This window comes from Triturus cristatus, chromosome 11 (genome assembly GCF_964204655.1).
Source record: "Triturus cristatus chromosome 11, aTriCri1.1, whole genome shotgun sequence".
Taxonomy (NCBI): Eukaryota; Metazoa; Chordata; class Amphibia; order Caudata; family Salamandridae; genus Triturus; species Triturus cristatus.
Genome location: NC_140594.1, coordinates 636,588,635 through 636,606,277, shown reverse-complemented (window position 1 = coordinate 636,606,277; position 17,643 = coordinate 636,588,635). Strand labels below are relative to the sequence as shown.

Sequence of the window (17,643 nt, the reverse complement as noted above, 5' to 3'; positions counted from 1 at the left end):
AAGCATGGCGACGGAGGAGGACGCTAGGGTTAATGGCCCTGGAGGCTTTGTCTGCTGCAACTAAGGCACAGCGTATGGAGGTGTTAGTTATTGTCTTACCCTCTTGAATTAATTTGTTGGCCCTATTTTTGTATCTTTCTGGGAGGTGGTGCATTATGGTTTCTAATTCATCATAATGCGCCCAATCGTATCTGGCCAATAGCGCTTGGGTGTTGGCGATACGCCATATATTGGCTGCCTGTGACGCAGTGCGCTTTCCTGACGCGTCCAGTAGCTTTGACTCTTTGTCAGGTGGTGGTGCTTCACCTGACGCCTGGGAGTTTGACCTTTTCCGTGCAGTGGAAACCACTAGGGAATCTAGTGACGCTGGCCCTTTGATATAGGCAGGATCTGTGGGGGCAGCTTTGTACTTTTTTTCTATGCGTGGGTTAATGACCCTGGCCCTGACTGGAGGTAAACCTATGTGCAGTATCAAAGGTGTCGAGGAGGAAATCCTCCTCTACTGGGTCAGTGTGTAACTCTACCCTGTGATAATGTGCTGTCCTCTGAAGTAGGTGGTGGAAACCTAGGGAGTCTTCCGGTGGAGATGGCCTGGAAGGATAAAGGTCATCTTGTGGGACGTCTGGAATATCTGGGTTATTGTAGTTGTCCCATGGGTCTGGGGATCCTGTAGGGGTGGGGTCTTGGGGCACATCCCATGGATCGTGATATGGGTCCCCCTGATCATCATCGTCTGGAGACGGGGTCGGAGAGCGATGAGGTGGGGGAGGAGAAGGCGGAGGGGGCGGAGGTGGAGAGGGTGGAGGAGGTGGGGAAGGTATTCTGAAAGGGGAGGTAGCAGAGTCCTTCCTCTTTGGAGGTGGAGGCGGAGCCGGTTTGTCCAAATGTCTCTTTTTGGAAGAGAGTGCCAAATGTCCAGTTTTTGGATCCTTAGTAAGAGTTTTTTGTAAGGGATCCGGTGTAAACAGTTCCTGTGACAACGTTTGTTCCGTCGGCATCGAGGTCTTCGGGGCCGATGACTTTTTAGGCTTGTCCGTGCCGTGCTTAGCACTGGGCTTGGGTACCTCCATTTTCTTGGTCGGTGCCGAGGTGGGCTTCGGCGTGGAAGTGTCGGTGCCGAGGGCCTTATGGGGTTTGGTCGGTACCAAATATGGCGTCGGTACGGAAGCGCTGGGTTTCGACACCGAGGACTTCGGTGCGGAGCTCGGTGTCAAGGTAGAGGCCGGTTTCTTTTTCGGTGCCGAGGTGTGTTTGTCGGCACCGCTGGAAGGCTGGCTCGAGCCCGAGCCGCCGGAAGGCTTATTTGGCTTCTTCACCGGGCCCGAAGGTGGGGTGTGTGAAGCAGTGTCTCTGGTCTTGCCTAGGCCCGGAGGCGAAGGCATGACTGAAGCCTTTTTGGGTGTCGGCGCGGGTGTGGGGGGGTATATTACTCACGACCCTCTGCGCCGGGGTGATGTCCTCTACATCGGAGTTGTCGGCTTCGGAAGCACTGATGAGGTCCTCTTCGGTGTGCTGCTGTCCCGGATCTTCGACGTCGTCTCCGAAGATGTCGACTGGAACGGAGGTCGAGGAGTGCGCCATGTTTCGTCTGGCTCTTCGGTCCCGAATAGTCTTTTTCGATCTAAAAGACTTACAGGCCGGACAGTCTCGAGCCTCGTGTTCAGGGGAGAGGCAGAGGTTGCACACCTCATGAAGATCGGTGTGGGGGAATTTGGACCCACATCAAGGGCACTTCTTGAATGGAGTTCTTTCCATCAGCCGGGACCGGAGCTTGGGTAGGAACCGAAGATTTGTCGATGAGAAAGTGATTGAGGAGATCGCGATCGAAACAATACCGCGATGTGAGTGAGGATTCTGCTTCGATTGTCGAACTGGAAATGTTCGGAACCGGAGCGCGAAGATTACATCCGAGCCCGATGGCGGAAAGAAACAATCTGAGGATGGAGCCGAAGCCCATGCGCAATACGATCCAAGGGAGGAGTCACCGACCTCGTGACTTCCAAAGACTTTCCAAGAGGAAAAACAAACTGCAAACATCCGGGCCCAACACCAGATGGCGATCTATGCAAAAGTGTGTAATCTAGGTGGCCGACTCCAGTGCCTTCCTGTGGCACTAAGGCGGCCGCCCTGTTGAGGGGCCACTGCGTGGCCCCTCGGGCAGCCTTGACAATTGTTCTGGGACCACCACATCAGTGCAGTTATTTGAGCGCCAGAATCGTGCCCTCCCTAGCTTAGTTGTCTCTTCCCCCCTTCGTCTCCTAGGGTGGCTGACATTCTACCCCACTGCTGTGCATGCATCCTGCCCCTTAGGATTTGCAGCTGTGAAGGGCCAGGAACCGGGACAACAGAGATGAGTGCGAAGCTTCTGGGTGGGAGTGGCGTGTGAGCAACTCTGCAGTGTTTGTGGTTATCAGCTTGTTTAAGTTTGTGCTTTGCCTAATAGTGTTGGATGGTGACCAAGAGTGGTAGGGTGGGTAAAAGAAAGGGGCAGGATGCTGAGATGGCCCAACTTCTGAAGCTGGTCCTTGTCAAATTTAGTGATGAGAGTGGCTCTGAAAATTCAGCTTCTGACTCGGAGCCAGAATAGGTTGCCCTAATAGCATATCACCCCCAGCAGTCCAATGTTGTTCCACGTGCCACCTTCCCTCCTGTAAAAAGAAGGTAAAAAAGCAAGCAGCAAGCGATTTTGAAGACAGGCCTGGTCCTTTAAGTCAGAGGGCGCCATCGCTGGTTGTTCCGGCTCCCACAGCGGGTTCCAGTATTAGTTACCCAATGATCCTCATCAAGGACAACTATCTGCGTCCCCCCCTCAATTCTGGTGACTCTTCTTCAATTCCCCCTTTAGTACTTACGCCCACATCGAGCCCACCCACCACTGTCACCTCCAGTTCTTCCGATTCCAGTGAAGTCCTTGCTGCCATAGCGGAGAATAGGCAGACTTTGAAGGTTCTTTCCACAGGCTCGAAGGGGATGTCCACTGATCAGTCTTGAGCCCCTCCATTGAACCCAGGCCCCCCGCAAACAATCAATGCCTGCAGCTGCAACTCAGACTACAATGTCAGTTTCCCCTCTTGAGCCAGGTACCACAGCTCAGGGGTCTGGAAAGATTCTTCTGCCCTACAACTGCGGTATTGTCTTCTGTGGTTCGCTTACTCTCTCAACTAGCAGGTCCTGCAGAGAAAGTTCCTGACAGCTCTTCATTGATCTCTCAGTGGGCCCCTTCCAGTACGGTTCTTTGAAGAAACAGGTCATTGGCACTGCTATGGCTCATGACCCGGCAAGGAAAGAGCCAAAAGGGAAGATGGGCAAAAATAGTGTGTTCTCTGGAAGAAAGGAATCCACTGTTGCAACACTAGGTAAAAGAACTGTGGAGGGCAATTGAGCAGGATGGCCCATCTGCCGTTAGAAGGATCTGGGGCAAGATACTTGACTGATACTTGACTGTCTCATATTTCAATGATTCTAGGGATATCTGTGGGATCCCGTACAAAAGATGGTGTCTGTCTCACAAGGGGCTGCAAGAAGTGGTCACAGAATTTAGACAATGGCTCAAGAAGTGGGCTGATGCCTTTTCATTCATGGTTGGGGCTTGCATTGATCGGACCCACGGTGCCCGTCTTCCCTCCAACACCTACTGCATGATACTGCCGACAGGGTTTTGTTGGATAGCAGTGGACGGGGTCCTCCTTAACTCAGCTACATTTCACTTTAACAGGACACTAAATTTGGTGTCCGTTACGACCGTCGGACACCGAGGCTTGTCATTTGTAGGCCATAGGTGAGCAATATTTCTGTTTTTTCTGGCTCCATAGAATACAACACTGTTGCTGTGCTATTTGACCTGCACGATTTGTTTTCACTTTGATGCTGCACCATTAGAACGTTTGTGTGACATGTTTTTTCACGGCATGCACACTTACAGGTCACCATTGCGTTGCATGGACCAACCATGAGCTACGTTGTGTTTTTACTGTTTCAAATTTCTATGTCCGCTATCCTTTTTCTAGGTAATTACCTAGACTATGTGGGAGGTAGGTTTCCCTCCCCACATAGTGTAGATAGTTTTTATTTTGGTCCTGAAGAATTGCCTGCGATCCTCCTGACACCCATGGCATGAAACATGTTGACCGAACGAGAGTAGGGCAAACACATCTAGACACATAGTCCCTAGTTATCCGCCACTATCCTGTTTTTAATCAGGCAGTTTACTTATCTGAATAAAATTAGTTCTAGGACTAACTGACCTGTTTTAATCTCACTTTTCCTCTCTTCTACACACACTAGGCCCCTTACCCTCACAGCACTATACAGCAGGAACAAAAGATCCCAGTTAAAGAGCCCCTTTTTGGGTGCCCGTCGGGTATTGCAGCGCTGACCCGAAGAGGGGCAGCCCCAAATGATGAAGCATGACACCTAGCTTGCTGGGTGTGTGAGGGCCCTGGTTCCAAAAGGAGGAATTCTCCTCCCATAATAGCACTGTGAGTTATTGTTATTCACTTCAGCCTAACATTTGTATCTCTCCCCTCGTGTTCATCACGCCTCAGAGGAACTTCATACCTATTTCTTGCTTTACACGTTGGGCATGTATGCTGGACCTCTTTAAATAAGCCCCTCTGTCTCTTCCTTTGATTAGATTGTAAGCACGGGTTACCCCCGTGGGACATTTGATTAGGTTACCAGGGATAACTGACGTATCTTGCCTGGCCCATTCTCTATCACACTAAGTAATCCTGGTGTGCTTTCAGGTCCAATCCTGACCTCTTCTCCATATTAATGGATGATAATCAGGGTCTTAGCTTCGGTGACAAAGCAGTAGCAGAAATTCTAGACAGAATTCCCTCACTGTTGGGAGCAGAGGGTAGCTCAGCCTCAGGGACACAATCAGATGACTGGAACTCCTTGACATCCATGAAAAAGGAGTGGTTGAAGATCACCCTCCATGGCGCATTAATGACTGAGTATTTGTGAGCTAATATAGCCCCAAATGGCTTAATTTTCAATAACTTCCCGAGGCTCTTTCTGGATGATGCAACCTTTAAAAAGGAGTGGTCCCTAGTTGCATGGACATGCACTAGGGACTGGCTAGTGTTAATAATTAACACAGCCAGAAGGATTGCAGATGCTTTCCTAGTAAAAATCCAAATTGCTGAAGGAGCCCTTAAGGCGACCATCAAGTTGACAGCCTTTAAAACCAAGTTAGCAGAAATCAACACTGAGATCGCTGATAATAAGGACTATCTAATGAAGCAAAAAATATCGAAGCTTCAAAAGGACATACAAAAATTTGGTAAAGAAAAAGTATTTCCTTACCTTATGGCTGATTACACGTCAGCAAGGACAAGCTATTCATCCAACTACAATTCGGACAGGAGGGGTTCCACCAACAGTGACTCAAGTACAGGCAGCTGGGGAAGTAACAACTCTAGAAGGACACAACTGTAAGCAATTGTAAGCACGGGTTACCCCCGTGGGACATTTGATTAGGTTACCAGGGATAACTGACGTATCTTGCCTGGCCCATTCTCTATCACACTAAGCACTCCTGGTGTGCTTTCAGGTCCAATCCTGACCTCTTCTCCATATTAATGGATGATAATCAGGGTCTTAGCTTCGGTGACAAAGCAGTAGCAGAAATTCTAGACAGAATTCCCTCACTCTTGGGTGCAGAGGGTAGCTCAGCCTCAGGGACACAATCAGATGACTGGAACTCCTTGACATCCATGAAAAAGGAGTGGTTGAAGATCACCCTCCATGGCGCATTAATGACTGAGTATTTGTGAGCTAATATAGCCCCGAATGGCTTAATTTTCAATAACTTCCCGAGGCTCTTTCTGGATGATGCAACCTTTAAAAAGGAGTGGTCCCTAGTTGCATGGACATGCACTAGGGACTGGCTAGTGTTAATAATTAACACAGCCAGAAGGATTGCAGATGCTTTCCTAGTAAAAATCCAAATTGCTGAAGGAGCCCTTAAGGCGACCATCAAGTTGACAGCCTTTAAAACCAAGTTAGCAGAAATCAACACTGAGACCGCTGATAATAAGGACTATCTAATGAAGCAAAAAATATCGAAGCTTCAAAAGGACATACAAAAATTTGGTAAAGAAAAAGTATTTCCTTACCTTATGGCTGATTACAAGGACAAGCTACTCATCCAACTACAATTCGGACAGGAGGGGTTCCACCAACAGTGACTCAAGTACAGGCAGCTGGGGAAGTAACAACTCTAGAAGGACACAACGTTCTAATCATTACTATAACATACCAGCCTACCAGGGTCCACCTCCTCCGTCTTGGCAGTTTCCCCCATACCAACAGGAACCACTCCAGTTCTTCCATAATACCAACCCCCCTTTTTTAGGCAGAGGTTGGGGCAGAGGAAGAGGGCGCAACAAAAGAGGACCGCAGAAGCAGGTACAATGGCAAGACCAGCCGGCCCACAATATAGAGACACGGAGCAAGACACAAGGCAAAAGGAATTAGTGGTGAACCTCTTGCACAGGTCACTGACTGAGATTGAGAAAACAGTACTTGGGAAAGGCTTGTACTTTGTTCACACACCAAGGGTGGACAAGTTCAGAGACATTTGTGAGGGTCAGAACCTATTTAGGAAAATCCATTTGAAATCCTATTTTCAGGACAGACCTATGATTGAACAGGATGACTCTGGTTTGAGGAACCCCTCTACCTTTACCCCGAACAATAACATGGTGCCGGTTGAGGTGCTAGCTTTTGAGCAAGCCGTGCTGAAAGAACTGACCCTTGACCCTTCTTAGGCAGGTCGCTCCCCACGCTGCACAGCACCGCCTGTGTGTCCTGCCCTTAAGCCCCAGCTGCCGCTGCTGAGGAGAGTTCGAGGCCCTCCTCCACCCGCAGGCTGCCATCTGCGCCTCATCCCTGGTGGCCAGTGGTAGGCCGTAGGTTTGTCTTGCTGTAATTGTATTGCTTCTGATTTGTTTTTTGTTATTGTATTGCCTTATTTGTTTATTGTTTCTTCCTTCTTGTTCCCCGTTTTGATTCTGTGCCCTTTTTGCCTTCTGTTTCCTTCGTAATTGTATTGCCCTATTTGTTTATTGTTTCTCCCTCCTTGTTCCCCGTTTTTGATACTGTGCCCTTTTGCCGTCTGTTTCCTTTGCCGTTCCTGAACCCGTTTTCCCGCCGCTGCATCCCCGCCCCCGCTCGCCCATTCATCCGCTCCCAGCTGCCTCTCACCGCCCCTTCTTATGGCAGCCGCTAGCGCGCCTAAGGGAAGCCAGTCTGCGCCCGTCTGTGCCTGGACCCCGCCCAGCGCCAGAACTCCTGACCCCCACGAACATGGCACCGTGAACGGACACCGGACAGCTACGCAGCCCACAAGAACGCCACCCGCAGACACTATCACCTTTACCAAAAGGGCCTCCTTCAAAGACCGCCTAGACAACAACGCACACAACTGCAAAGAGCTCTTCAACATCGTGAAGGAACTCTCCAACCCCGGCTCCAACACCAACGACATCCCACCCTCGCAAGACCTGTGCGACTCCCTTGCCACCTTCTTCCATCGCAAGATCGCAGAAATCCACGACAGCTTCAACGCCACGACCGCCCCGACAACCACATCTTCAACATAGCCAGCACTACCATCGCAACCCATCTCCGGAAAGCCATCAACATCTTCTTCGAGACAGCGACCTTCCCGGAGAGCTGGAAGCACGCCAAGATCAACACCTTACTCAAAAAACCCCAAGGACCTCAAGAACTTCCGGCCCCTCTCCCTGCTCCCATTCCCGGCAAAGGTCATCAAGAAGACCGTCAACAGACAACTGACCCGCTACCTCAAGGAAAACAGCATCGTGGACCCGTCCCAGTCCGGGTTCCGCAGCAACCGCAGCACTGAAACTGCCCTCATCGCCGCCACAGATGACATCAGAGCCCTGCTAGACAACGGAGAAACCGCGGCCCTCATCCTCCTGGACCTGTCAGCCGCCTTCGACACAGTCTGCCACCGCACCCTACGCACACGCCTCCACAATGCTGGGGTCCAAGAGAAGGCCCTGGACTGGACAACCTCCTTCCTCTCCGGCAGAACCCAGAGTGTCCCCCTCCCCCTTTCCGCTCTGAAGCGACCAAGATCATCTGCGGCGTACCCCAGGGCTCATCCCTCAGCCCAACACTGTTCAACATCTACATGGCACCACTCGCCCACGTCGCCCGACCTCAACATCATCTCCTATGCGACAACACCCAGCTGATCCTCTCCCTCACCAAGGACCCCACACCGCCAAAACCAACCTCCACGAAGGAATGAAAGACGTTGCCGAGTGGATGAAGACCAGCCAACTGAAGCTACACTCGGACAAGACGGAAGTCCTCATCCTCGGATCCACCCCCTCGGCCTGGGATGGCTCCAACACCCACCGACCATGCACGCAACCAAGGGTTCATCCTCGACTCTACCCTCTCCATGAAAAAGCAGGTCAACGCTGTCTCGTCCTCCTGCTTCAACACCCTCCGCATGCTCCGCAAGATCTACAGGTGGATCCCCACCGAAACAAGAAGAACAGTCACCCAGGCCCTCGTCAGCAGCAGGTTGGACTACGGAAACGCCACTTACGCAGGAGCCTCGGCCAAACTCCTGAAACGACTTCAACACATTCAGAACACCTCTGCATGCCTGATCCTCGACATCCCTCGCTGCAGCCACATCACACCCCACCTGAGAGACCTGCACTGGCTCCCCGTCAACAAGAGGGTCACCTCCAAGCTCCTCATCCATGCACACAAGGCACTCCACAGCACCGGACCAGCATACCTTAACAGACGACGCGGCTTCTACACCCCCAACCGCCAGCTCTGCTCCGCCGACCTCACCCTTGCCACAGTCCCCCGCATCCGAAGAGCGACCTCCGGTGGCAGATCGTTCTCCCAGCTCGCCGCCAAGACCTGGAACACCCTCCCCATCTCCCTACGGCAGACCCAGGACCTGATAACCTTCAGAAGACTCCTCAAGACCTGGCTATTCGAGCTGTAGCAGCACCCCCCCACCACCCTTGAGACCCTCACGGGTAAGTAGTGTGCTTTACATATGTTCTGATTGATTGATTGACCTCAGAGCAAGACTCCCTTTCATAACCTTTCTAACGCTGAACTGGCAGCAGCGAAGAGTCTCGCTGACGACACTACCATTACCATCAAACAGGCCGATTAAGGTGGGGCAACTGTAATCCAATCTACCAAAGACTATGATGCAGAATGTAAACGGCAACTACAAAATGACAGGTATTACACCCCGATTGCAGAAAACCCCACCACACGCCTTTCTCCTTGGATCTCCACAATGGTGTATGAGGCAGAGACAAATGGCTGGATCAGTCATAAGGAGGCAGATTTTTTGATTGCCAAGAAACCGAGGTTGCCATTTTCTATACCCTGCCTAAAATATACAAGGGGTTCCAGGTCGCCCCATTGTCTGTCTCAGGCATCAGTTCACTTCTTTAGCCATTGTCTAAATTCTGTGCCCACTTCTTGCAGCCTCTTGTGAGACAGACACCATCTTTTGTATGGGATGATACTACAGATATTCTTAGAATCATTGAGGAGACACAGAGCACTGATGACATAGACCTCCTCGTCACATTGGATGTGGAGGCTCTATACACGAATATCCCACAAAGGGTACCCTGGAAGTCATTGAAACAGCACTAAATACCAGAGAGTGGACCTCACCTACCCCTGTGTCCTTCATTATGGAGTGTGCGACCCTGGCCTTGACTGAGAACTTTTTTGAGTTCAAAAAACAATTATATCATCGAGGCCAGGGTACTTCAATGGGCAGCACCTTCGCCCCTAGTGTGGCCTGTCTTTACATGTCTGCTTTTGAAAAGGATGTCATTAATACCATCAACAACCCATACGTCAATAACTTGAAGTTATGGTGGCGTTTTATAGATGACATCCTGCTTTTTTGGAAAGGTAACCGCACCACTTGTGAAGAATTTGTTGGATGGATCAATAACCAAAATGAGTTCCTGCGGTTTACACATACCATCTCAGATACCACCATTCCTTTCCTGGATCTAAACATTAACTTGAATGATGGGTTATTAAGTACAACATTATACAAGAGGCCTGTTGTGCCAAGGGCTTTATTAAAACGTGGTCGGAGTCCGTTATTATACCAATTTTAAACAGGGGGATAGGGAAAACCCCGCTTGTTACCGGCCTATATCCCTCCTAGACTAATTTATGAAAGTTGCTGGAAGGGTCATTCTTAATAGACTCCAACAGTGGGCCGAGGACAATAATATCTTAAGTCCAGTCCAATATGGATTTAGGGAGGGTAGGGGAACCGTTGAACAAGTTTGACATTTTTCTATATTACAGGGGAAATATACTCATGTAAAAGAGGGGAAATTGTTTGTGGTATTTGTTGATCTTACCGCAGCTTTCGACTGTTGTCCATAGCAGGCTATGGCAAATTTTAGGGGGCCTGAAGGTCGAGTCCTCCCTGGTGTTATTTTTGAGGCAATTACACGCAGGAGCCACAGCCAGGGTGAGGTACGGCCTAAAGGGTGAATGTACCAAGCCGTTCCGCGTGGAGAGGGGTGTCAGACAAGGTTGTGTACTGGCCCCGTTCCTCTTCTCATTATATACTAACGCCTTGGAAGAGGAACTGGTGGCTAGGGCGAGAGATTCTCCACAGGTTAATAACAAACAGATTGTCTCCCTTTTCTACGGGGACGACGCGGTCTTGATGTCAAGAACCCAACTTGGCTTACAAAGGGCACTTACCAACTACATTGACTTTATGGATAACAGGGGTTTGAAACTTAATGCTAAGAAGACCATTGTAATGTCTTGTGGTAAGGGAAGGAATAAACAGTGTATCTAGGTATCCTGTTAGAGGATACGGGATTTTGGAGATCTGCGATTATGAATAGGACCCTCCTTTTTAAGAGCGCGACTGCGGCTGTGATACTTTTCGCGAAGAAAATGGGTAGAAGGCCCCCGGGGATCCTATTAAAAATATATCAAGCTAAATGTTAAAGTATAGCTAAGTATGGGGTGGGAATCTGGGGGTTTTATGATGTTCCCTCTATTCAGGTAATAGAAAATGCTTTTTTAAGATTTATATTAGCTGTCCCTCAAAGTTCGACGGTTTTTAACTGTCACAGTGAACTGGGGATATCCCATATTGCCGATGTGATTAAAATGCAGCCCATGTTACTTTGGCACAGAGTCTGGACGTCGCCTTATTTAGTGTTAAATAGAGACATCATAAAAGATTCCTTGGGATTAGAACAATCTGGAAAAATTCCCTGGTTGAATTATATAAGAAAGTTGTCTAATGATCTAGGGCGATCAGATTTTTATACTAACCCGGATTCAATGTGCACAATATCTAGAAAAGAGCTCAAAGCTTTTTGTTTAAATCACTTTGAGTCTCTAAGAATTGGGCTGGAAATTAATAAATGCACAGTGCTTCGGCATCAAATGACACTGGCTTGTAGCTCTATTCAACCATACTTACTATGGTTCCTAGGTGGTTATGATAGATATCTCCTGACCAGGTTCAGGTTTGACTGTTTTTATCGTCTAGTATCTTTCCCAGCCACAAATGATTGGTCTAGGCAGCTCTGCCCATGTCCGTGTGATAAACTTTCTCCTCAAAATACAATGCATGTGATTCTTTTTTGTAAATTTTATACTAATGAACGTGCAAGATGGATTATCCCTTTTTTAAAGCAAGGAGCATGGCGGCAGTGCCTTCCAGCCTTTTTATTCTTACAAATACTGGAAAATGTGTATGTTATTGGAATCATGACTGGCTTTTTAAAATGTATATTAAGAAAAAGGAAAAGTATACATTTTTACCTGTTTTAATAATTGTAACAATTTGTGGTTCATGGGGGCAGCTGGTTTTGTAATGCACTTTTAAAAGATATAGGGCCATATGTAGGTAGCGAAATACCGGTCGGTAACGGCCGAAATTCGGTAAATATCCTGTTACCGACCGGTATTTAGTCAATTGAGATGTAGGAGGCCAAAAAGAAGGTTTCCGTAAATATGAATCGGTAAATACCGATTCATATTTACCGAATTCTAATTTACCGATTCATATTCACCGAATACATATTTTCCGATTCGGTAAATATGAAGTGGTAAAACGAGAAAAGAGATGTAGGTAAATTCGGTATTTAAGAAATCCATGAAATTCGGTATTTAAGAGTCGGTAATTAACACAGATTGAAAGCAGGTGGTAATCAGCAACAGTGCATATAAGCAATCCCAAAATGCAACAGCGTGAACACCATGGCTGCTCTGTATGTGATTGCAAGGCGGCTACGTCTACAGGCAGCAGGTCTGAGGATTTGGAGACGGGAGGAACGCATTTACAGACAGCGCATCACACTCTTTCAACAGACTGAGGCTGAGATACATGAAAGGTACAGGCTACACCCACAAACCATCATGGACCTGATAAGGGACCTGCACCCACTCCTGGACCAGCCAACAACAAGGGTGCATGCCGTACCACCACAAGTGCAGGTTCTCTGTAGCCTACATCTACTTGCATCTGGCAGTTACCAGGGGGTGATAGCTGCGGTAGGCGGGGTATCCTAGAGTTGCCTGTCTCGTTTCTTCAGGAAGTTCCTGGATGCCATGATGCAGAGAATGCAACACTACATCAGCTTCCCAAACACACAGGCTGAACTGCAGAAAACCAAGAAAGACTTTTACCAGATGGCACAGTTCCCGCATGTCATAGGCTGTATTGATGGCACACACATTCCAATCTGCCCACTAGCAGCCACTGAGCACATCTACAGGAACAGAAAGTCCACCCACTCCATAAATGTGCAGGTAATCTGCGATGCAGGCAACATAATCACTGATATCGTGGCTAAGTTTCCTGGGAGCACCCACGACTCCTACATCTTCCAGAACAGTGGGATCTACACACGCCTGGTTGCCGGAGAATTTGGAGAAGGATACCTGCTAGGTAATACACTGTGACGCTCCCTAATACTGATTGCAAATGATTGTGTATTGAGTCATGTGACTAATGCTACTCTCTTACTCACCTAGGCGATAGTGCATATGCCGTGCGGTCATTCATCCTCACTCCCTACCTACACCCATCAACCCTGAGTGAAAGACGATATAATGTGGCACACAAATCAACACGCAACGTTGTGGAGCGCACGTTTGGACTATTGAAAAGCAGGTTCCGCTGCCTCCACAAAAGCGGAGGCGCTCGCCAGTACACACCCATCATCTGCTGCAAGATCATTGCCACTTGTGCAATGCTGCACAACCTTGCCACGAAGAGAGGTACAGAGGTGGAAATAACTGAGTGTGAGGACAATGATGATGAGTCTGCACAGCCAGAGGCCAACGCAGCAGGAGTGGCAACAGCAACAGATGGGAGAGAGAGACGGGCAGAGATCACATGCAACTATTTCTGATTAAGTAAGGGGACACAGCCAGTAGTTGGATGCCATGACGTAGTTTAATCATGTGGCACTACGCCACAACACAAAGGAAAACCTGTCCCATCAATAATGTGCAATTACTATTTGTGAGTCAAGGGTTACTTCACCCAATTGTCTCATGCTATTGTGTGCAGCATTAGTGTCTGAGCCCACGCACTCCAGTGCGGGATGCAATTGAGTGTGCGTCCTCACTGGCTGTGGGACCAGTGCCAGCCCCATGCCGCCAGCTGCTCCTCTGTGTGTCTGGGACAGGGGGGGTAATGCTGCTCCTGCTTGTGGTTTCTTCGCTGTCCCCAGCATCCACAGCACCAGTTGTGGCAGACTGGCTGGTGAGCAGCACTTCTAGTGCACTGGTGACCCTCACCATTCCCCTTGACACGTCAGTGCTGCAATGTGCAAGGCCCTCCTGCATTGCCACCGAGCGCCTGCAGAGCAGCGAAGTGGCAGTTGCCAGCCGGTTCACTGCCCGTGTGTGAGGGTCTCTCCTCTGACGTTCCCGGCGCCGTGCTGCCCTGTCCTCATCAAGCTTCGAGCACAGCAGCATGACGGACTGGGACATGTCCCGCATGCCCGCAGCCATCTTACCCATTCCCTCAGCCATAGCGCTGATGCCCCTGTCAATATTTACAAAAGTATCATTGAGGCCCCGCATTTGGCGCTGCACCGACATCATTGCCTTTGCTTGCAGGCGCTGTATTTTGACCATGGTGGCCTCAAGCCCTGAGAAGACGCCATGGCTCTCACCTTGTGGAGGTGGACTTTGCACCTGAGCCCTGCGGCTACGTCTGGCACCTATGTGTGCTCCCTCAGAGGCGGAGGGCACACTGGCATTGCTAACATCCAGGGGCACAGTGGACGTTTCCGCCCCCCTCGAGTCTTCAGATGAGGACTCCGATACATCCAACCTGGCAGCAGCACGCCTTCTCGACCTGGGCAATGCAGGTGGAGATGATGGCGGTGACTCCAGCAGGAGTGGCGATGCTGGCTGGGGTGGTGAGGCTGGCTGTGGTGGTGAGGCTGGCTGTGGTGCTGATCCCTGGCCAGAACTTGTGGTGTCCTTCTCAGAGCTGTCCTTCCGGTGTGCCCTCTCTCCCTTCTCATGTGCAGTTCTGCGCAAAGTATCGCCTGTGGACAGAAATGCAACATCAGCTAAGTGTACCTGAAGCACAGCATTGCTAGCATCACAATACATTTCTGAAACACTCTCTCATTGTCCTCTGCCTGCTTCTCACTAATGTGTGTAACATGCCTTGTTGTTCTGTGCTATTCGTCTCATGTTTGGGGTTTCAGGGACTACATCTCCCATCATGCATTGCTAGTATGCACTAACACCTGTACTGGAGTGGGATTCTCATTGCCCATTTGGGGAGTTGGGATAGGGGTAGGGGGGCCACATTGCTGTGCATGCGTCTTACCTTGTTTGGTGGCGGCTCTGGCAGAGCTGTCTGCATCCCCAATGCCCACGACACTCTCGGGTTCAATTGTTGTCTCCACCAGCTCCTCAAGTTCTGTCAGGGCAGGTGCCCTGTTCCTTCCCCCTCCTGTCCGGCTGGCCTCTTTCTGCAGTTCCCCCATCTTCCTCCTTGTGACGATACGTAGGTCGTACCTCCGCTTCTTCAGCACGTCTATGTCCCGGGGGGTCACTCCAATTGCATTGACCTGCGCCTGGATTCCCAGCCAGATCTTCCTTTTCTCCGACTCAGGCACTTGCAGGGACTGCTTCCCAAACAGCTTCTGGTGCTGCTTGACCACCTCCTCCACTAGTACCTGCAGTTCCTTTGGGCTGAATTTTTGTTTTCTCCTCCTTTCCCCTCCATCTCTCTCTGTCTCCTGGCTGGACATTGTCAGTTACAGCTTCACAATCAGGCACTGGCTCCCTTGCTCTGCTCTGCACTACCAGCCTCTCCAGAGTCTGTTGATTGTGTGCACCTGCCTGGGGGTGTGGCCACTTCCTGGTTGGGTGGGGTTGGCCTTGCACAGGATTGGCTGATTCATCAAGTGATGTATATTTGAATTACCGGTTCGGTAAACTCCGATTCGGTATTTACCGATTCAGTAAATACCACCTCGGTATTTACCGAATCGGTAAATACCGATTCATGATTCCGGCCGGTATTGTGGATTCGGTATTCATTTACAGAATTTTACCGAATCGGTAAATTTTACCGAATGTTTACCTACATACTATTTACCGATTCATAAATACCGATTCGGTAAAATTCGGTATTTATGAATCGGTAAATAGTATGTTACCTACATATGGCCCATAATGTACATATGAATTGTTTCTGGAATTTTCGGCTTTTATGATTTTATCTAGTACTTAAAATCGAATAAAGCACTTTCTGAATCTACAAGAAACCCACAGACCACAATAGTCTGTTGTTATATAGTAGCCATCACTCAAGGGCACTTAAAGACAACTTACCTGTTGGCCAGTTTTTACGGATAAGACGTAACTGTAACTCACTCACAGATTATAAGACTGAAGCAAACATTCTGGCTTCTAACCTCAAACAGAGGGGCTGCCCTGAACGATATATCAGGGACTCTTGGAAACAAGCAAGGAATAACCCCAGAGACGTACTCCTTGAGGTACATACCAAACCCAACACTGAGACACTGACATGTGTAACATCATTTACCCCTGACTCAGCCTGAATCAAGAAGATGATTCTTAAACATTGGGCTCTACAGGGTACAGGTGACCTACGCATTCCTAGGCCTAGGTTTGCATAAAAGCGGACCAGGAATCTAAAGAACATCTTGGTACACACAAGACCTACACCAGCCAAGTCTATTGTACAAAGACCCCTGTGGGATCTACCACCAGTTACGGGTCACTATCCATGTGGCTGCTGCGCAGAATGTCTTCGTACCTCAGCTGCCAAAGAAGTTACCCTATCAGCCAGGTTCAAATGGACATTAACCAGACATACGATCTGCAATACCACGCAATGCATCTATATGATCACCTGCCCGTGTGGCTTCAAATACATAGGTATCACCATGCGGAAGGTGCAAACCTGGATACCAGAACACAAAAGTAACATACGTTGCCAAAGAGTTACTACCAAAATGTATACACATTTCAAAGATGCTAACCACCTCCCAGAATCTCTATATTTGCTGATTTTAGAATCACACACACAGACAACACAGACAGCTCTTTTTAGAATAGAGCAAAGATGGCTCCACAGATTATCAACAGACCGAGGTGGACTCAATGATGTCATCCCGTGGGGTGCGCTTAATTAGAACTGGTCCTACGTTCCAGACCATCTCGCCTTATAATTGTCATTGGGGATCATGGGCAAGTCACAGACCTTTGCAACTTGATTGTGCATGAACCATGATTCCACACCATATACCCGATCATCCAACTGCATTCTTGTCCCTCAGGAATTTATATATGTTTAGAGTGGGGCGATCTATGTTTTAACATATAAGCCTTTGGCTATAAGATATTTACATCCAGCATGTGCCTACACACACAGCAGCCCGTTACACACTGTAAGATGTCTGCCACACAGATGCACATTTGCGGCGTATTGCCAGTAACACTCTCTCGATTATGGCTGCCACGCAGATACACACTTGCTGGCGAGAAAGTTTCTCTCACGGCTTAGAGATTTCTACCTCACTTACATTCCCCTATGCAAACTGCCGCACCTTAATCCTTCTGTAGGGAGTCACTCGGAGGTGTTTTGTACTACATTCACCTTGATACCCATAGTGCATGACATTTTCACTACAAATAGACTGTGTGTTTTTATTCATAGTTGCTAATTAGATTGGGATATGGAGATATATATATATATATATTATCTACTGGCGGTCGCCAGTAGATAGTTATAGTTAGGACCGTGTTTCCATAGGAAATCCGCAGCATTATATTTGGAATAACTTTGGCGCCGGTTGACGAATCCTCGCGAAATTTTCAAAATAGGTGGGGCGCTCCGCTCCGCTCCTACCCTGAAAGTCTCGGGGGGATTCGTCAAGCGGGGGCTGAGAAAAAAGGGGGGTCCCAAAACGCGTTTTCCCCATGCAATTTTCCATAGGGACCTTTAGTCCAAGGTACAGCCCGAACGGCTGAACAGAATTACTTGAAATTTGGCAGAGAGGTAGTCCTTAGCGCAGGGATGTGCCTTTTGCTTATATGGAGTCA

At 48.9% G+C, this 17,643-nt stretch overlaps 1 protein-coding gene across 4 annotated transcripts in view; it reads right to left on the bottom strand.

The window, feature by feature from the left end:
- LOC146785218 (uncharacterized) overlaps positions 1 to 17,643 on the bottom strand; it is a 1,495,909-nt gene that overhangs the window by 934,274 nt on the left and 543,992 nt on the right. The gene's annotated exons all lie outside the window — the stretch shown is intronic.